At 40.2% G+C, this 21,829-nt stretch overlaps 1 pseudogene; it reads right to left on the bottom strand.

Annotated features, from left to right (window-relative positions):
* Positions 1–17,799: 17,799 nt before the first annotated feature.
* On the bottom strand, positions 17,800–18,681 carry LOC101574533 (annotated as a pseudogene).
* Between the last annotated feature and the right edge of the window lie 3,148 nt (positions 18,682–21,829).

Genomic DNA, 21,829 nt, shown 5'->3' on the forward strand with positions numbered 1-21,829 from the left:
ACTTAATTTTGTAAGCAATGAGAGGATAGGAAATGTTCTGTTGTGTGCAGGACTGTGTCTCAGGATATCAAGAATTGTTTAACTTTCGTTAACCAGGAAATGGGTAAATGGATGACTGAATGAATAAACTTTCTCTTCCTGCCTTCCTCAGTGCCTGCCGAACACATAGCAAAGATGTAGTTGTGGAAAATTTCATGAACTGGGAAGGATGCTGAATGTTCCTTACAGGTCCAAGCGCTCTTCAGTTTCTGATTGCGGAGAATGGGGCTGTCCGCCATTTCTACTTCCATCTCCTCTGGCACCTCCCTGTATTACATGAGGGAATTTCTTTTATTCCTCTGTAGTAGATGTATGGCTTAAATTCATCAAATTCAGCAGGACATGGAAATGTGTTGTAGCTGTTTTGCCTCCTATATCCTGGGACGATAAACATGAGCATGTACTACTTGTATATTTTTGGGAACTGAAGATAGAAGAGGCTTATGGATCCAAAATTTGAAATAATATCACAAGTTAAGATAGCCATGAAAGGGGCTGGAAGGATGGCTCAGTGGTCTAAAGCACCTACTTGGAACAAGCTTGGCAAAGCACAGGGACCGCGGTTCGATCCTCCAGCACCACATGCCAGCCAGCCGCGCCCCCTGGTGGGCTGAGCTGGCCACACACACACACATAATAAATGTTAAAATAAAAAAAATTTAAAGATAGCCATGAAATATAAATTATAATTAAAATATATTTTAGTGTTTTATTACCTAGAAAATTTTATTGTAGTAATAGGCACCATCATCACCATCTTTTTATCACTTTAGTATTTTACTGGATGTATTTTCATAATGTGTTGCAAATGGAAATCATTATTGAGTGTAGTTTTAAAAAGATAATCATGAAAAAAACAAATATCGCTGTCACACTTCATGCCTCAGGAGCTGCAGGTCTTCCCTTAAGGAAGGGAACCTGGGCCACAAGGGGTGTGCGTGCTTTACAGTGTCTGCTTCCACAAGTGACTAAGTGTAAAAGTGTGCACACACGTTAGCTAGTAGGCCAAGCCACTGACAAACTCATGACACTGGTGGGTTCATAAAGGTTGCCATTCCTTATTAAATAAACCCATTTTTCTTCAAAATAAGTTTGTAGCCACACAGCAATCTATAAAGCATAATTGACATTTCCCCCTCTCAAATAATAGATTCATTTATTAGGAAAAAATCATGCAGGCATTTCAATAAACTTCAAACGTCAAGTTCGTAAGACAGATGTGTAGCATACTATAGTGTTACATTAATGAAGATTATAAATGGTTCTTTAAAATAATATTCCCAGTATATAATTGTAAAAATGAATGCCACGAAATAAATGCAAAGCTTTTCTTGTGTATTTTAAGAATTAATCATCGTGATTTATCTGCCAAAGAATTATAGCTTGCATCCTGAGGAAATGGCCTCACTTGCTCCTCAAAGCAGAGCTGGCTGAGCTGGCGGCCAGGGCGGGGTGCAGCAGGAAGGTAAGGGGCTTCCCAGGACATCAAGGACGCTGCGTCTGCAGACTTACAGCCTCCTGAACTAAGAAAAGCTTTATTCATACTAAATATTTTGCTGCATAAAACTTATTCATGAAGAAGTAAATCTGTAAAGACAAATATGTGTGAGCAATATATTTTTATTTAAAGGAAATGAGATATGTACAGTAAAAAGGTGACAACTGCAGTGTTCAAGCAAGACGGTTGTGCACCCCAGCAGTGTAATTTCTTTATTTTCACATTCGGTATGGTATTTTCAGATTTTTATTTTTAGAAGAAAAGAAACCAACACAATATTCTAAGATTTAAATTATTGAAAAAGTTAACTTCATATTAGAAAATAACTGTTCATGAAAACTATTTTTTTTCTGCAAAGGAAAACGTATAATGTATACTATGCTCTTACAGAATGTTGGCTTTTTATTCTCTTAGTGTCTTCTTTCAAAGTAAATATTTCAAAGATAAATTAGCATTGATCTTCTCTATATCACCATCATAACAATACACCATGTTGGTAGGTGTCTAATAGGTAGCAAACAGCCAAGTAGGGAAGGCTTCATAGGCCAAGTCACTGACAAACTCATGACACTGGTGGGTTCATAAAGGACGTCAGCACAGTTAGGACAGGCACCCTGCCAACACGTGGAGCCTGAGGTGCCCTTGGTCTAAGGAGCTGAGAAAGCTCGGGGTATCACTCCGAAAGAGTACGCAGACTGTTTGCAGAGAGAGCTTCTTTGCTTTGCAGAACTCCGTAGCAGCTGAGTGGCATTTCCGCAGCTGAGGCACGGCAGCCGCTGTGTACACCTGGTCTTAAGGTCACAGCACTTGTCGGTTGCTGGGTCAAACTGGTCTTGAAAATCACTCCAGAAGCAGAAAGTCCGAGTGTTTCTCCTCGTGATCTCTGAGGTCTGTCCGAGGAGAGTCTGACAGGAAGGCTCTCCTTTCAACGCTCAGTGTCCACAGATGGATGAGGAGTAGATGGAATGCCGGGAAGCGAGAAGCAGACTCTAGGAGAATTTCCAAAATTTTAAAAATAAATATTTTTTCAAAACTTTATCTAAAGGAGTCATTTCCCTCCACATCTTCATCTTCTATTGCAGGCATTAGTTAGAAGTAAATGTTACTGAAAATTGAGTTTCTCTTGAAATTACAGTAAATTTTACTTCAGAAATTGACTATACGGCAATTATTTTCCAGTCCCATCCCAAAGTCCTTCAAAGAAGTAAACTAAATTTCTAAGAGCATGTTGTCTTTATTTTCTCCTTTCATGCACACTGCGCTGATGTACCTCCAGGGATTACATTAATGGTAAAACACGTTTAAGTCATCTTGCTCTGTTGGTGAAAAACTGTCCTTTTCAAATGGAAGAAGTTCAGAGAAGCCTAGCAGGTGCCTGATATGCATCCCCTGAATACAGGGACACATTTTAACACCAAATCTGAAGAGATTTATTTTCCCGTTAAAATATAGAAAATGAATTAATTTTCTCTGGCATCCTGTGGAATTAGAAGCTGGAACATAAGTAGCTCAACGTGAGCCTATGAATTCACTAAAGTGGTGACAGAGTTATTTTCAAGCAGAAACTGTTCTTAACCAGTGTTTAAAGGAATTCACTCAACTTTCGGAAACTGAGACCCAAATTAAATTTCCTTTTTCCAACTCATATGGTTTGCACAATAGGAGACAGAATTTAATTAATTACACTTTCAATTTGGGCTTCCTTCAGCCAGTAACATGAACCCTGTTACAAGACCCAGCGTGACTGCTGACTGTCTTACCTTCTTGCATGTGTCTAACAAGTCCTGACAGCTGTATTTGTTTATTCACTTAGAAAAGATACACAAATGGTCCTACCAAATATGCAGAGGTCAACCAAATTTTTGGTAGAGGTCATCAGCTCATTTGTACAGGAAAATTTTTTTGTGCCTGAGAATAGAAGAGAAACAAATGAGGAAAATCTTTACATATTGGGGACTAGAGACCTAATTGATCTCAAGGCAAACACAGAAAGAAATGCACAGACCAAATGTCTATCAAACAGAACAATCAGAATGAGACTGTGGGCAACTGGGAAATGGAAAAAATGAGATCTGTGTTATTTGGTGTTTTAGGCTTTCTTACACAATAACACTGACAGGAAAGGTGATGAAATGAAAATAATTCCTATGAGTGTATGTCTAGGATACACCATAGCTGTGCTCACTCTAGGGGGTTGGAACATGCAGAAAGCTTTATTGTTTCTGTTCCTTTATCCTCCTCTTCATCTCTTCCATCTCTCTGATTCTCTTCCCCCTTCCCCAAAATTCTGCTTTCTTATTTCCTATCTGTCCTTTATCTTATATTCATCCATTGATGTATTTATATAATAATTTTCTTATATAAGAAAAATCGGAGATATTCAGCTTTCTGTGCCTGAAAAATTTCACTGAGTATTATCTTAAACTTCATCTATTATCTACAAATTACATGATATTATTCTTTATGGCTGAATTTTCCTTATCCATTTGTCTATTCATAGACATTTAGAGAGGGACGGGGAGATAGCTCAGTAGAATAAGCGCCTGCCTGGCAAGTGCAAGGGCCTGAATACCAGAAAAAAAAAATAGGCATTTAGACTTTTCTCAGAGCTTGGCTGTTGAGAATTGCGCTGCTATAAAAATGGATATGCACATAGCTCTGTCGTACGCTGTCTTAAATTTGAGGGAGATTTTACACAGGGAAGGTATAGCTGGGTCAAATGGGATCTCTCTTTACTTTTTTCGTTTTTATGGACTCACTGGTTATTGTAGTGGTCACATTAGCTGGCATTCTTACCAACAAGGGGATATTTTTTCCTCCTTCTCAAACCATTCAGTATTTGTTGCTGTTTGTGATTTTGTGTGTGGGTGTGTGTGGTACTGGGGATTGAACTCAGGACCTTGCGCTTGCCAGACAAGTGCTTATACTACTGAGTTATCTCCCCAGCCCATGCTGCTTGTGATCTTGATGTCAGTTATTCTTACTGACCTAAGATAGGATCTCAGAATTGTTTCATTTTTCTCATGGCTAAAGAGGAACATTGTTCTTTTGTTTTATTAATTTTATTGAGAAAGAAGTAGCAATGAGACATTTTCAAAACAGGCTAGCAGGATAGTTCCAATAATTAATACATTGCATATTATTGTCTTCATAGTAATCATCCAGAGGACAAGATGCAGACATGGTATTTTGTCAAACTGCATGGGTACTACTTGAAAGAATTAACTGGGACCTCCTCTTACTGAGAAGATTTTGCATGTCAAAAGAAATTACCAACAGAGTGAAAAGACAACCCACAAATTTGGAAAATATCTTAGCTAATAAGCACTCAGACAAAGGTCTACTCTCTAGAATTTATAAAGATTTAAAAAACATTAGGGCTCCCAAATTTAAAGACCCAATCCAGAAATGGGTACACGAGATCAACACACACGTCTCAGAGGAAGAAATTCCAGAAACTAATAAATACATGAAAGAAGGCTCCACATCGCTAGCCATTCGTGAAATGCAAATTAAAACCACACTGAGATACCATCTCACCCAGAAGGAATGGCTGTCATAAAGAAATCTACCAACAACAAATGTTGGAGAGGCTGTGGGGAAAAAGGAACCCCCCTCCACTGCTGGTGGGAATGTTATTCTTGTACGTATTATGCACTTGTTATTTCTCTCTTGAGAGATCTACGCACTTCCCTTATTCATTGGGTCATTTGGGGGAAAACGATTTGCAAAATTAACTTTATTTATTTATTTATTTATTTATTTATTTATTTATTTATTTTTGCGGAACCGGGGATTGAACTCAGGCCCTTGCGCTTGCCAGGGAAGCGCTTATTCCACTGAGCCATCTCCCCGGCCCTGTAAAATTAACTTTATTGATACACTTTTGACATACATAATAATCACATTCATCAAAGAGAATTTATTAATTTTTGTATTAATTTTATTGAGAAACAAATAGCAATGAGACAGTTTCAAAATAGATTAGTAGGACAGTTTCAATAATTAATACATTGCATATTGTTGTCTTCGTAGTGGTTATTCATAGTATAAGATGCAGAGATAAGAGGAAGTCTAGAAGACATAGGGGTAGGCAAAGAGTTCATGAACAAAAATCAAATTGCACGGGTAATACTTGAAAGAATTAACAACTGGGGCCTCCTCTTATGGAGAAATTTTTGCATATCAAAAGAAATTACCAACAAGTGAAAACTGATAATTTATACTTGTGTATAATACATATCAATTCTTTTCCCCATTCCTTTCTCTTCAATCCTCTTCCCTTCTTCATGTATAAAGTTTTATCTCTATTGTTTTCCTTCCATTCTTTCTTGTCCCATTCCTTCAGTCCTTCTCTTCCTCTGTCGTTCCCCTTCCCATTTCAACATTTTATGTTTCCCAATATCTATGGAGGAAAGTAATTCTTTGCTCTCTCTCTATATATATATTCTAGAGATTGCTCTTTTATCTAAAGAGTAGCAGGTAGTTTTCCCCATTTTGAGGTTTTCTTTTTATTCCGTTGTTTTCTTTGCTATGTAGAAAATTTAAATTTAACTTAATCTCTAGTATTGGTTCTTGATATTGTTGTCTGTGCTACTTATTTTCTGTTGAGGAAGTCCTTGCCTGTGCCTACAGCTTCAAGTGTTTCCTTGATATTCTCTTCAAGAAATGTTAAGGTTTCTGGTTTTTTGTTAGTTAGGTAAGTAATTTATTTTGATTTGTTTGTAGGACAGGGTGAGAGATATGGATTTAATTTCATCATCCTGCGTGTGATAACCAGTTTTTCCAACACGCTTTGTTAAAGAGGCTCTTTTTTCTCAAACACATATTCTGCGATTCTTTGTCAAAGTGAGTTAGTCATGTGCCTTTGGTTGTATTCCATTCAGCTACTGGTCAGCTATTGTGCCAGTATCGCGCTGGTTGTGTGGTTATAACTTCATAGTAGTTCCAAATTTATCTTATACCTCCCACTCTTATCTCGGAATCGTGATTAGCTTGTTTATTCTGGGTCTGTACTGATTCCACATGAATTTTAGACTTTTTTTCAAATTCTATGAAGAACATTGTAAAATTTTTAAGCATTACCTTAGGTCTATAGATCAATATTGGTAAAATGATTTAAAATGTTATTTCTTCTTTTCCATACTCAAGGAATGTCTTTCCACTTTCAATTGCTTAAAATTTTGTTTCCTTACATTTCCATAGATTTTTTTTATTATCATATAGGTCTTTCAGATATTTGGTTAGATTTAATCTGCAATATTTAATTTTCTTTTTTAATTTAATACAGGGTCTATAGGGTCTCACTACAAGATCAGACTTGTAGTGATCCTCTTGTTTTCAGCCTCCCAAGCACTGGGATTACAGGTTTGCACCACCAGGCAGAGTCTCAGGCACCATCTCAGAGCCCCCGGTGTCCGGGGCAGGGCTGGCATGGAAGGCCGGGGATTGAACTCAGAATCTGCATCTGCCTAAGCAGGCACTTTGATCTGCAGAGCTAGCTGGCTGGCCCTTCAAGTACTTAATGTTTTCTTGAGTTATAATGAGTGGAGTTGTTTTCCTAATTTATTTTGAGGGGGTGGGTTTATTATTGTTCCACACAAGTATTATTTATTTTATGTATTGATATTTTTCTGCCACTTTGCTGCATAAAGGTCTTGTGTGACAAAGACAACTGAAGAACATTGTAATCATTGAACTAGCATTGCAATAATACTAAAAGAAATCTAAAAAGGAGACCAGGTTGAAAACATCCAGGACACCACGGGACTGAATAAATTTACCAGCAAAGTAGCTGAATAAAAGGAAAACAGAAAGAAATGAAGCCCAGTGTATCAGTCAGCATTTTACTAGAGGAACAGATACAACACAAGGCTGTGAGCAGGTGGATCACTACAAGTCTGATCTAGTAGTGAGACCCTGATCACCCTGTAGACCCTTCCCTAAAATACAGAAAATAAAATAAAATAAAGATAACAATTGATACTTCTATAGTGATTTTTATTCTTTTATTATTTTGTATTTTCATTTTGCCCTCCTTAATTAATAAAAGTAAATAGAAACCAGTCCTAATAAATAATTCATTTTGCCTTGAATAATTCTGTTTTAGTATGTACCTTGAAAATATAGTTTATTCATAGTGTCTCTTTTGAAATTATAACACCCATTTGCATATATATAGCAAGTAATTTTATTGTTTTCCTTTCATTGAGGGAGATAGTTAAAACTACTATTCCATTCCTGACTATAGTATTCTGCAAAATTTACCATATTTAACGATCCATCTAGAGGAAAAGTGAGGGCCTGTGAGCTAGCTCAGCTGCATCAGCGCTTGCCTGGCAAGCAGAGGGTCCTGAGTTTGATCACTGGTACTGCAAAGAAAAAAAGAAAAGTCAGTGCTAAGTACATCTTAAACAAGTAGTGATCGTGACAGTTAGCTTTGTATTGCTATGAAAATACTTGAAAAGTTAAATTATAAAGAGTAAAAGTTTACTTTGGTTCACAACTTCGGAACTCTTGTCCGGGTGTGGCCAGCTCAGTGAACATGGGGCTGCAGCATGCAGCACCCCATGAAGAGTGGGAGGTGGGACAAAACCATTTTCTTCGTGGACAGGAAGCAGCAGAAGCTGAGGAGGGGTCCAGACCCACCTTCAGGAACGCGCCACAATGACCGTAGGACCTCCCATTAGATCTCACCTCTCAGGGGTCTTACGACATTGTACTGCCCATGTGGGGACCAAGTATTTGACGCAAGAGCTTTCAAAGATACTGATAATCCAACTTTTAATATCCCTTCCACCTCTGCATTCCAAAGTGTAAGGGCCACTGCTCAATGAAAACTGCATTCTTTCAATCCTCAACAGTCCCAGAGTCTTCATTGTTTGACACTTACTTAAAAACCAAGGCCAAAATTTCCTCCAAGTCTCCAACCAAACTCTCCTATAAGCCGCTGAAAGGAAAATGCTACATATTTTCAAGACAGACTAATGAGACACGCACAGGGCACGCATCGCTCCTCCAAGCGGAAAATACACGGGGATGACTAGGAGGAAAGACGGACGCAGGGTGCGGATCTAGGAAGGGAGTTGATTCTGGGCGCGCTTTCTGGGCTGATGCTATTTCGAAATGTTCATCTCCTTGGCAACCAGCAAGCACATTTAGCAGTAGGTCAGGATTTTCGCAGATGCTTCCTCACGTCCGTAGGATGAGCTGTGAGCTCAGTCAGGATCGCAGCCCCCTTTCCCAGAAGTGGAGGAATGAGGAGAGCAATCCTGATCTCTGATCGTGGCTCGACCTTTCCGGCGTGTGAAGGAGCGCGCGACGGCTCCGCAGCCACCTGCCAGCACCACGTGGCTCAGTCACCCATGCTGCTGCACCCTGGACTGCACGGTGGGGTCCCCAAACCCTCGAGGGTTGTGTCCCTCGAGCACCTACACATTGGGAAATACTGTGGATTTCATATTTGATCAGAAAAATGTCGATAAATGCCTGTTTTTATTGTTCATGCCCCTAAATACGCTACATTTCTCTCAGTGATTTAATAACGTACTGCACTAAAGCCTGAGGCTCAGGTCACTGTGTCGACCTCTCCAAGCTTTAGGAAGAACGAATCAAGGCGATTTAAGGTACATACTCGTGGTACAATGACCTGCTGCGGTGCAGGAATGCTGGTGCCCCTCCCGGCTTGGGGAAGGCAGCAGCCATCAGCAGCAAGGAGAACGGAGTGAGGCCCTCAGGTGGGCTATTTGCAAACCTCTCCCCAGAGAAACAATGAAGGTGGACGTTTGTGGATTCCATGAAACTGCAGGAATTTCTCCAAAGAATTACTAGTTAGGTTCTAAGGGGAAAAATCTCCCAAGGAGGGAGGCCGTAAACTCTGAATTGGGACTTCACCGGAGTGTACCGTAATTAGATCCATTAAGTTATTTCAACAAATTAAGTGTGCATTTAGTTGGAATTTCATTCATATGACTCATTTAGCTAAAATTATTTTATGTATTTTGATCTGATTTCTAAAAGTGAAAAATTTAACTTTCTTCCATAATTTTATCTGGTAGCAAGTAAAACTGGGCACTGAACAAAAAAGATAGAATAAAACTTTGCACTTGGGAATACATATGATTCTCAATTTAAAATAGTTCAGATGGGGCTGGGGATACAGCTTGGGGACATAAGCACCTGCCTGGCAAGTGTAAAGGCTCGAGTTCGATCCCTGGTACTGCAAAAAATAAACAAAGAAGAAATAAGTAAAATAGTTTAACACTTTTATACTTTATAATGATGCACAAATGATATCTCTTTAGTAAGAAATCTATGGTGCAATTTTTTGAATTTTGAGCTGCATTAGTCTATGATTCTAGAGCGCGATATTTTCTTCACAGTGCGGGGTGGGGACAGAGATTGCAGCAAGCGCTCAGGAATGCGATTATGAAGGAGACAACTGACAGCCTGCAGGGAAACATGCTAACGCACATAATCGTTTAGATCAAGATTTTCATTATTTCTTAAGAAATCATTCTTTGCCGCGTTGCCCGGGCCGGCCCCAAGCTCCCGAGTTTTGGGGAGACTCCTACTTCAGTACACTACAGTGTCTGAGAAGACAGGCATGCACTGCCGCACCCAAAACATTATTTTACATGCACTTTGGATCTATCATACACTTAAAAGGCATTGGATTTACCAGGGTATAATGCCATTAGGGTTCAAGACTATGTGACTCTGTACTCCACAGAGCTTTTAGTAGAGTCTGAGTATGTTTGACTTAGAAACATTTTCATTTCAGCAGGAAAAGAGAAATACGCATATTTGACACAGAAAGACTTCCGAGCATTGGACAATAAACAGAGGAATTCTTAAATTTTTCAGGGTATTGTCTTTCTAGCTTAAACAATTTTAATATGACCCAAATTGTAATACAAAGAGGTGGCTCTGCAGATGGTATTAGCGACAGAAAAGAGATCTTGTCATACAGTGATGGCTCCTTCATATTACCATAAAAAAGCCGCACATATCCGTGAGCACAGAAGCAAAAAATAATGCTGTAGAACCCTAAATTGCCAGCGTCTCCCCAAAACCTAGTATAGCTCAAGTCTGAAACGTGGGACTGACACTCCCATTTACAAGTTCAAATGCTGTACACTACCTTGAAAATTTGTAGGTTGTTTTTAAATGCAGAAAATTTGCACAATAAGACATCGTTTTCACTGCATCTTTTTTTAAGTATCTTGGTAACATTCCACAATATTTTCTTACCTATTTGAGGTTTACTCTCAGCAAAAAGAACCTAGATTTGTATTATTTGTAAAAGGACAGGAATAGTGGTAAGAACCATAAAATGCTACTTGGACCTGCATAAGTAATAACGATAGATCTCAATTGTGCACTTACTTCATCCTTGCTTTGCTTTTCCTTCACAAACATGAATTTTAGAACTATTTTGGAGCAAAAATCTAAAGGAATTTTTACATTAAATATTTAAGTGTGGGAGAAAAATAAAATAATATCCCTTCGGTACGAAGACTACAAATTGCAGTATTGTGAATATTGTTGGTAAGGATGGAAACCAAAATACAGCAAAGTAGAATTAATGAAAATAGTGTGTAAGTACTTAACAGCTAGGCGACTCAAACATTCATTCACATTACCTCTGAATTATCCTATTTTCAGTTTGGGAATAAAGATATATCATCTATTTGTTTTACATATAAAAACACTTGGATGGCTTGAATATGAACATTATCTCAGTTCTTATTATCTCTATATTTTATTTTATTTTGCTGATTGACAAGGTGGAAGTTGTTGTCCTGGCATCTATTATGTCTGCTGTGTTGCTCACAACATGCTCAATCAAATCGAAAGTCAAAAGCGTAGGCTTCCTGCCTGTTCCGTACTGCACTGCCTCCCGGGTGCCTGGAGCGCTGGGGCCTGACAGAAGGAGCAGAACAGTGCTGCAGGCAGCCTGCCGCCACCCTGGCTTCCCGGGCTATTTACAGGCCACACAGCCAGAGAATTTCTGACTTTGCCCTTTCTGTGTTTCTAAGTCTCCCTCACCGTCAGAGAGAAAACAAGCTAGGAAGTTGCGCAGCATGCATTTTTCTGTACTGGTGGCAGGAGGAACAGATCTTCAGGAATTCAACTCACAGACACAAGGTCGGTGCTAAGCTAGAAGTCCAAGGTTCCTTCCAAGGTGACTCTCCCTCTGCATCTACCCTCACAAATTCCCCTTGAAGGTATCAACAAACCACACAGTAGCTCCCTTGAGGTCTCCACTTTATTTTGTTTGTCTATTTTTTTCTCCTTGCAAAGTCATTAACTTGGGGGAGAAATGCCGCTTTGCCACACAGGCAGCCCATTGTGATCTTAATTTGTAGAAGCTGCTATTCTCAGAACTATGACTTTGGTGTAACCAGAATGAGAAAATGCTTCAGCATTTTTCTTCTCCTGTTCTGTGTGGTTGCACAAGTTTGGACCTGTGGCCGTGCACGTCTGGGTCTCGAGTCTTATGAAATCCTTAGATCCTTTTCCTTTTCCAAGTCTGTGTCCTAGAGTCTATTCAGGGTAGATGTGTCGGAGAAGACCAGTCTTCTCCACCCACCTCCCCGTAGCACCATCTCTACCCCAGGTGTGGCGACAGAGAGAAGGCAGGGCCCCGGATGCGCCCATTAACCGGCTCACAGTGATCGGGCAAAGTGCTACCCTGAAAATCCAGAAGCTGTCTTCGCTCTGCCGTTCTTGGTGTGAACATACAGAAGTCCTGAGATACAGAAAAGCAAGCTGCCACTTGTACCATCAAGGGATTTAAACAGGCTTTCTGGCTAAAAGGCAGAGGCTGAATGTATTTAGAATGCAGTGGGCTGCTCACATGCCTGAGGCATTGCCAAAAACGTTCTTTGCTTAGTGAATACTTAACACTGGAAGAACTGAGCACCGATACTTTCAGGACACCAAAATGAGAAATGACTCCTAATGGTAACATCTGACCTGCTGAGGCACTTTGGGCTCAGGCAGAGCGGCGCAGGGATTGGAGGCACAGCAGGAAGCACGCGGTGCTAGTGTTGGCCGGTGGTTTCTTTAGAAATGGCTCATCAGTTAAATGTAGCCAAGGTTCTTCTTGCCCCAAACACAGAATTGAATAATTAAACTAAAAACAATGCTGAAAATTTGTTTGAAAAGTGAGGGGTGGAGATGTGAGGGGAAAAGTAGCTCTGTAGAGCAAAGTTGGGCTGAAAAGAGGAGAAAAGAGGCAAGGCAGGCTGCCATAAGGGCTCAGGACAGTGGGTCCCTGCAGCCTAGCATCTCTTAGACAGTCCCTGCCTTGTGGGGCCTGCGAGAAGCTTCACATGTGCAGTCCTGGGAATTGCTTGGCACAGTCCAGACATCTCGTTGTTGGCAGCTAGCACTTATTCCCCAGCCTGCTCTGTCCTGCCTCCTGCATCACGAGTGTACTACAGGAGCAAAAAGAAGCTGTGGGTGACCCGGCTCCTGGAGACACATTCCTGGGACACACTCCTGAGTTGCTGTGGCGGTGAAATAGAGAGCCGACTAAAGGACAACACACGTTCAAGACTGTGCTGACTGTTAATAATGCTTTTGCACACACACCCCCTTTGTTGCTGATCTTGCGCCCCCAAATGTTGCATTTCTTCTTCCAAGCACCTCCTTTCAGATCTGAATAATGAATCGCAGAGTTTTAGCAGCACATAGTGTCTACTACTCGAAGCTCATGCTACCAGTCGAAAAGATATTGGAAAGAGACTGGTGCAATCTGGCACCATCACACCGTGTCTGGGACGATGTAACCAGAGCATGCTGGCGTGGCCCCTGGAAGGAGACACCCGCAGCTCACTGAAATGACTTGCCAAGACACGATTTTAAAAGCGAGGAAGGCCGTGACTGACTTGGGGAACAAGGCTGCCCTTGCTGGGGAGAAGGGTTTCCCACAGGAGCTCCCAGAAGTCCTTTCTCAGAGGTTGAGCCCTGTGGTCTGTTTGTGCATGACAAGAACAGAGCTGAGGAAGAGCACAGGAGAGGAAGCTGCAGAGGGAAGAGCTGAAGAATCCTATTTGCAGGGATGCATTCAGAAAATGTGTTTGATGGCCTTAAGAGGGCCTTAAGTTTTTGCAAGTGTGAATCTCTACACTGAAAATTTTCATTAATAAAGAGGAATGTACTTAGTGTATCATCTTCTTAGTATTAAACTTATGCTGTATTTAAAAAGGAAAAAAAAAAACTTTAAAATCCACCAAGGACATGTTTCTGAGAAGAGTGACCTGGGGCACCGCAGGAGAAGCCACTGTTCTCAGGCCACGTGGCAGCTCTTGGTGAGCATCCATTCTCATGGACCTCATCGTGGGTCTCGGAGCCCAGGAAGCAGATAGTGATACTGGTGATCACGATCTTATGCAGGCATAGCCTAATACATTTGTTTGCTTATTTACTTTGTGGTACTGGGGATTGAACTCAGGACCTTGCACTTGCCAGGCAAGTGCTTATCTACTGAGCTATCTCCCCAGCCTCCCTAATATGTTTACTTGTTTCTTAATTTTAATCAAACCAAACAAACAATTAAAAATAAAAAGAATATATAGAGTAGGGAATTTAAATGAAAATACAGTTGTACAGCCATATAGTGTACTTGTGTTTAAGAAGTGTTATTCTATCCGAAAGTTTAAAAGGTTCATATAGTACATGTTTACAGTAAGCTAAGGTCTATTGGTTACTGAAGAGATTCTCTCTGCAATAAAATCAGCCTAGCCTAATTGTGCCATGTTTATGCAGTATGCACTGGGTAGAGCGCCACCCTGACATTCATATTTATTCCTTATTTACTGGCTGTCTCACCCAAGACAGCCTCTATCCCAGAATGTCATCTGGGGAAGTGTCTTACACAGGTTTGTTTTTTTCTTTATTAATTTAATCTTTTATTCCACACTATTATCACACCTTTTCTATATTTAGATACACAAATATTTACTATTGTATTAAAATCATGGGGGCTGGTGAGATAGCTCAGGGGCCTACGTGCCTGCTTTGGCAAGGGCAGGGACCATGGTTTGATCCCTGGTCGCACATGCCATACCGGCCCCACCTCCAGGGCTCACTGAGCCCCTGACTGAGTCTGGATACAGTAGCACATGCCTGTAATCCCAGCGCTGGGGAGGCTAAAAACAGGAGGATCACTATGAGTCTGAGCTGCACAGTGAGACCTTGTACCAATGTATGAATACAACAAAAATTGTGTACATGAAATACAATAACATTGTGTATAAGTTTGTAGCCCCCAAGGAATAGGTCACATTATACAGTGTATGTGTATCATACTCTGTGACATCCAGGTTTGCATAAGCATAATCTATGACGTTCACATCATCGTCAAATTGCCTAGTAACATATTTGTTAGAACCCATCATTACGGCTAAGTGATTCTTGACTTTAATTAAAAATGTAGGGGCCGAGGAGATAGTAAAATAAGTGCCTGCCTGGCAAGTGCAAGGGACTGAGTTCAATCCCTGGTTCTACCAAAAATAATAATAATAATAAATAGATAAATAGAAAAAATAAAATAAAAATGTAATAGTAGCTACTTGCCTAATCCTGGGTAATATACTGACATCTGACCCAGAGGACAGCTCAATATCTTTGGCTAACAAGACAACTCACCCTCCATTTCCACATTTGTACCACAAAATATTGTAGCTGAGAAATAGCTAACTCACTAAGAACTCTATTTTTCCATTTGGCTTTGTTGTCAAGTTTTACCATATGATTGATCTTTATCAATAGCCTATAAGCACGCTGCTCTAATATCTTATGAATTGGGTATTATACCAGTGTTTTACTAGAAATAAAAGAACATGTTCTGCAAATGTATAAGGAACTACAAGAGTGACTTAAGATCAGCTCAGTGTCAGATGAGGAAGCTTGCAGAGGGCATCTGATGGCTGGAGACTGGGGATGTCGGCCTAAGGCCTGAGTCCACTTCAGCGTCCACATGCAAGTCCATGTCAGGAGGCCAATGGGTCTCAGATGGAAGGCTGAAGAGTCTATGCCTGGAGGCTGAAGGATCCAACACGGAAGCCGAAGCGTCTGCGCTAGAAGACAGCAGACGAAATCGATTGGAGCTCTTCTGAAGAACAGAAGCAAATCTGCCCTTCATCATTGTCCCTTTATCCTGCCCAAGTAATGATCCGTCCTAGAGTGGGTCCCAGACACCCTAGAGTGTAGAGTGCTAAGCTGACCTAGCTACGTTTCTTATTTTTGCGGTTGCCCCATTGAGCGCTCATTGCAGTGACATAGTGGGTGTGCCATTGGCACACCTGCTATAGGTCTTCCTGCTCTGCGTATCCATCAGGATCCTGAAGACAGCCTCTGACAGGCCTAGTTTGTGGTTCAGTCATTACTGAAATTATCTAACTCTCATGTACCTATCATCATATACAATTAGCAACCTTTCCATCACTGTGAAAACTATCTGAAATGATTAATTTTAAATGCAAAAGGATTATTTTGTCTCATAAGGGTGATTTCAGTCAGTATTTGTTGGTGTCACTTGGGGGCCTGAGGGAAGTTAGAGGGTCTGGCGAGCCCCTGTGGTAGAGCAGAGCTGCTCTCTTGCTGTCTGGGAAGGCAGAGGAAAGTGTTCAGTCACCCGCAATGGCACAGCCCCCCGGAGTCTGACGTCCTTCAAGAGGGTCCCACTATGACTTCCCTGATGATCCACAGGCTGATGAAGGAAGCTTCACCTTGTAGACCTACACGAGATGGGCAGGATCCAAATTACAGCACATGCCAGAGCTAACAAGGTGCAAATTATCATCCCACTTGTTGACAAAAAGAGAATCTACAATTTAACTAAAATAGCATTTAGCACAGTTGTAAGCACTACTTCACTTTTGATAGTGTGACTCATGTTTGATAATCTGTAACCTCTTAGTTTTAACATTGACTATAATAGTAATTGTTTTTTTTCCCCCGGAACCAGGGATTGAACTCAAGCCCTTGTGCTTGCCAGGGAAGCGCTTATTCCACTGAGCCATCTCCCTGGCCCCATAGTAATTGGTTTTTTTAAAAAAATATTTTGTTCCATTCATTCTACATAAATAATACTTTGTTATACATAGCACATCTAAAAATATCATTTTTGGTATATAATTTACTCTTTCTAAACATAGTTTAAGCCTTATGTTAAAACTATGCATTTCAACAAAATGACTATTAAGACTAGTAAAAATAAAACACTATTTTCTTCTAATTCATCTGGTAGACTTTCATTCCATGGGAGCCAAGGGACACTGTAACTCACACCTCATGGCCACCTCAAGTTTTGCTAAACTTTGCTAACAGAGTCTGATCCCAGGACTGTTGAAAATGGACCAGACCCCATGACAAGAGCTGTGATGGTGCTTCCCTAAACCAATGCCAACACATCTGTCCTTTACATAAGCATAGGCTGTATCATTACTCCTAAGGAGGATCGCTATGATTTGAGTGGGCTGTATCACCAAAACTGGCTTTGACCTCACCCACTCACAACAAAGCGACAAGCACCGATGCTGTTCCCCTTAGATTTCTTCCCTTCTGTCAAGACAACAGCTCCACTCTTCCTGTCACTCAAGGAAAAAGAAAGTTTGACAGGTCTCAGCGAATATTCACTCCCTCTTTAATTGGTACCTCATCCACTAGGAAATACTACAGGTTCTCCTTCCAGAAGGGAGTCTGGGCTCCACCCGCCTCACTAGCCTTCTCCTGCAGATCATTGTCAGCTCTCACGCTCATCACCAAACAAACTTCTCACTACTCACCCTTCTTTTCCTCCTCCTCCTCCTCCTCCTCCTCCTCCTCCTCCTCCTCCTCCTCCTCCTTCTCCTCCTCTCCTCTTCCTCCTCTTCCTCCTCCTCCTCTTTCTCCTTCTCCCCTCCTCCTCCTTCTCCTCCTCCTTCTCCTCCTATTCTTCCTTCTCCCCCTCCTTCTTCTTCCTCTTCTTTATTGGAGGAATAGTAAAGTAATTTTGAATTGATGAAAAACTAAAGTGGTAAGTATGACGAGTAAACAATAATCATTAAGTTCTACTGGAATTCTGTGTTTCCTTCTTTTCATATCTCGCCAAAAAACACAAAATAATAGACTATAAGCTAGTTGCTTGTTGTTTCTTCAACAAAACTGCATAGTTTAGTAGTCTCAGAACATTAAATATCTACATTTTTGAAAAACCCCAATTTTTGTGTTGACTTCAAAGGCTGCTGTAATTACCACACTGGTCAGATTTAGTTTCTTTTTCTTTTTCTGCCACCCTGGGATTCAGCTAATTCTGATTGTAATAGTTTCACTTTAGATCTTTCTTATTCAAATGCATCCTGCAGTGGAGTCGCCTGTGCAGTGAGCCCATGCTTGGCACCTGTGATTCAGCAACTTGCGGAAGTGTTTCTGCTTGTCTTTGGCTTCACCTCCTTGAAGTGTTTCCCTTAACTGCCCTTCCTGCCTTTATGTCTTTATACTTTACCTCCCATTAATGATCATATTCTTCAGCTTCTGCATTTCAGTATCTTTTCTCTCAAGTTCCCACTTTACTCTTTCAATTCCCTCTTTACGAACCACTTTTTTGTTTTCATGAGCTGCAGTTTTCTGTTCCATTATAATCTCTAAGCTGTTCTCTTCTTTTTTCTAGAGTAAGAATTCTATGATTATCATCTTTCAGTCTATTGAATAAGCTGCCGCTGTGCAATAAAGGCTGAGGGCTAAATTCCTTCCTCTTCTTGCTATTGTGCTCATCTAATGAAGAATCTTTTAGTGAGACTGTGAGAGCTTTGTCTCGTCTTTGATGATTCTTTTATCTTTTTATGTATAACCTTTGGGTGAGTTGAAGAATTTGCAGGGTTTTCACACCCCTTTGTGTGCTCTTCATAGTCTAACTTACTTAGCAAGAAAGCCTTTTCAAAGATCAGCTTCAACACTGCAGGTTTCAGACAGCTCCTGTTTGCTGGTTTTCTTTCCCCAAGTCCTTCTGCACTGGGTTTGACAACAGAAGGTCCTGTCCAGCATCCCAAATGACATGGGGGGATTTCTGGAAAAATCTTCTTAAAAACAAGATTCCCAAACTCATTTGCTTCACTCTGTGTTGCCCTTCCTTTTTTCTCTATTTTTGCCATTTATAGTTGAGTCCTTGCCTTTTCAAAGCGCAGAATCAGAACCACTGTCACTATCAACTTGTAAGCAGGCAAAACAAGAAGCCATCGTGGGGACAGATAAGAGCCACTGAGGCCCTGGTGCGGAGTTTTCTTTCCAAATGCTTCCGTCAACATTGACTCTTCATTTCCAAGGTAGCCCAATTCACCCAGAGGCTGGGGCCACGGGTAAATGAGGTACCTCCTCACCTACTTTTTCCCAAGTTTTGCTTGCAGCAAACAGCTCCATAAGCTCCAGAAGGCACGCACTCTACTTCAGGCACCTTCTCACTTACCCTCAGCACTCTCACTCTCACCTCTTGTATTGGCCTGTGTGCTCCAGGCTCACTCCGCCTACCACAGTCAGCTGGAATTCACGCCACATCGAGGGACCTCCTCGGTTGCTCTCTGTGGAAACTTGCTCTTTCCATTTTTCTACAGTGCTTCAGTACAATTTCATTTACTGCTATGATATAACTCCCTCGTCCCTTGCATGGATAGGCTCTCTCCATTCTCTAAAAACAAGCTCCAAAATAAGTATTTATTCATTTACTTTTGCAAACATGTGCCTAGCATGTAGTTGAGCTGGCTACACTCGCTTTATACGGGCAGTGCTACACCTCCATGTGGTAACCGAAGACACAATATCTTCTTTGTAATAGCATCTTCCTTGTGTGAAGAGCATAGCCCAGTGGCCTTCTGATACAATGACAGCTCATTCCAGCGTAACAGGGAAAAGGCATGTGTGTGCCTACATAGTCATCACTTTGGAGTACCCAATCAAAATAATTGAATTTGGATATTCATTGTTTTGATAATTTGCAATGTTCTATGGGGTTAAAGAGGGAAGAAAATTAACTTAACAAAGGGCCGTACCTTATCTACAAATGAGTGCTAAAGCACACACATAGAGATACACAGTGATTTCCTTTTATCTTCAAAAAAATTGAAACTTAATTTTTTACAAATGCCATTTATCCCATGACACACACCTGAAGTCTTCATGAAACACCTGTGCTTAACTATCATATACTCTTTCCAAATCTGAAACATTAATAAAAAAAATACCAAAAAAAAAAAACAATATATTTCCCAAGTAAAGTAACTTCATTAGACTTCTGAGGGAAAAAAAAAGTGTAAATAAAGTTCTGGAATAGGACAGTAATGATAGTGCTAAATATTATAAGAATATCAACAAGATAAATATTCATAAGAATGACAAATTTTATATACTCTTTCAGAAACCAGCTTCATTAAAATGTTCAGGTAGTATTCTCATTTATTTTTGCAATATCTAGCCTCACCAGGACATCCTCTACAACAGAGCAAGCTTTGAAGTTCACAAAATTTGATTCAACATTGGCATATCAACTTGACTTCAAAGGGATTTGCACTCAGTGAAGAATTTCAAGAAAGAAATGAACTTCAAGAAAGAAAGAGAAGCTACACTTCCTGTGATATCTGACTTCAGAGTACCTGGTAGCTTCAGCAACATTAAGTACATCTGAGTCTCAAACAGAGAGATTTGAAATTAGAATTCAAGTCACATGGAGAATTTCTTTTTAATTTTCTGTTTGTTGACTACTGTAATGTGACAATAGTAGAACTAAAATTTTAAGTTCAGTATTTTGGAGGTGACACTCTGCTGAAGCACACAGTTATTTCCAGGTCAGAAACAACATTGGCATAAACTTAGTTCGCCATCTTGCAGTGCTGTTTTATCAATCTCCTTTTCATCTCTCACACAACAGTTTTACTTCAAAACCACTTATTTATCATGATCATGAGTTTAGGAACTGCCTTTCCTTTATCATCAATTTTAGTTAACATTTTGTTCATTTCGATGACGTTTAACACTTTAAATGACAGCCTGAAAATTCCTTTCAGAGATTTTCATCAGTATGTTTAATTTTCTTTTCTTCCGTATGGCTACGCTCTTCCCTTCCCACCATTATCATTGCTCAAACTCTTGATAGTATTTCAAGATCTATACTTACGGCAGTGGTTCTTATACTAGAAGGCCCTACTGAAGTGTTCAGCAACTTTGCAGACCTTCCTGCTACTTCTAAGACTATGTGTTCTGTTATCTTCACCTGTGTGTGTGAGAGACTGTAATTCTTTTGTATCTTCCAAAAACATCCTTGTCTCTGATTCAAGTAAAGAAAAGCATTGGATTATTGCAAACCTTTTAATTATATGCAACATTTATTAGGAGAGACAAAAGTGATGGGACTAAATTAATAATTAATAAGTTCCATAATTTGAGGGGATTTATACTCCACAGCTCATCAGAATATATAATTTATAATGTAAAGAATCCTTTTATACACATGATTTCCTTACACTTTCATAGTAATTCTACATATTTTCAGATTTAAATAATTATTTTCAGATTTAGTACTGTACTGAAATATACCTTATGAGTTATAAGACATTTAAATATTGACATCCAATAAAGAAATTTTAGCAAGGATTTTGCATTCAACTCTTTTTACCAATGAGGCAGTGTTTAGTGAAGGTAATTATGGAAGAACATGTATTGGTAAGATTCGTGCTCCTGGGGCAAAGATATCTGGCACTGACACAGTAAAGAAAAAGTGAGGTATATTTTGACTAAAAGTTTCAGAGGTTTCAGTCCCTGGCTGGCTGAAAGGCAGAATCTTCAGGGCAAGAGGTGGTGGAGCAGGGTTGATTGCTGCGTGGCAGTTTGTAAAGAAAAAAGGAGCTGGACCAGAGAAGAAGTGGCCGAAACCAGCTACCCCAGAGTTATGTCTGTGAGCTTCACTCCCTCCAGATAGGTCCTACATCCTGGTAATGCACTCAGCTAGGGGCCCACCTGCTGGCCAGCATTTGATGAAGTTGGCAACCTCACGATCCAGGGAAACGTTCAAGAGTCTTAGACCAGTGAAGTTCACAGTCAACATTATCTGACATGTACATGAAGAGTGGAAGTAGAGGACCGGGAAAGTCAAGAGAATACTTAAAGGTTCAGGTTAGCTAAGTGAGCTGACAAGGAAGGAAATGAGGTAGTAATGAAAACAATGGATATTTCTTCCAAAAATGGAGATTATGAGACAATAAACAATGATCAAAGAGAAATTATTTAGCCCATATTGACTTTGAAGATTCTATA

This window comes from Octodon degus, unplaced genomic scaffold (genome assembly GCF_000260255.1).
Source record: "Octodon degus isolate 3935 unplaced genomic scaffold, OctDeg1.0 scaffold00084, whole genome shotgun sequence".
Lineage (NCBI taxonomy): Eukaryota > Metazoa > Chordata > Mammalia > Rodentia > Octodontidae > Octodon > Octodon degus.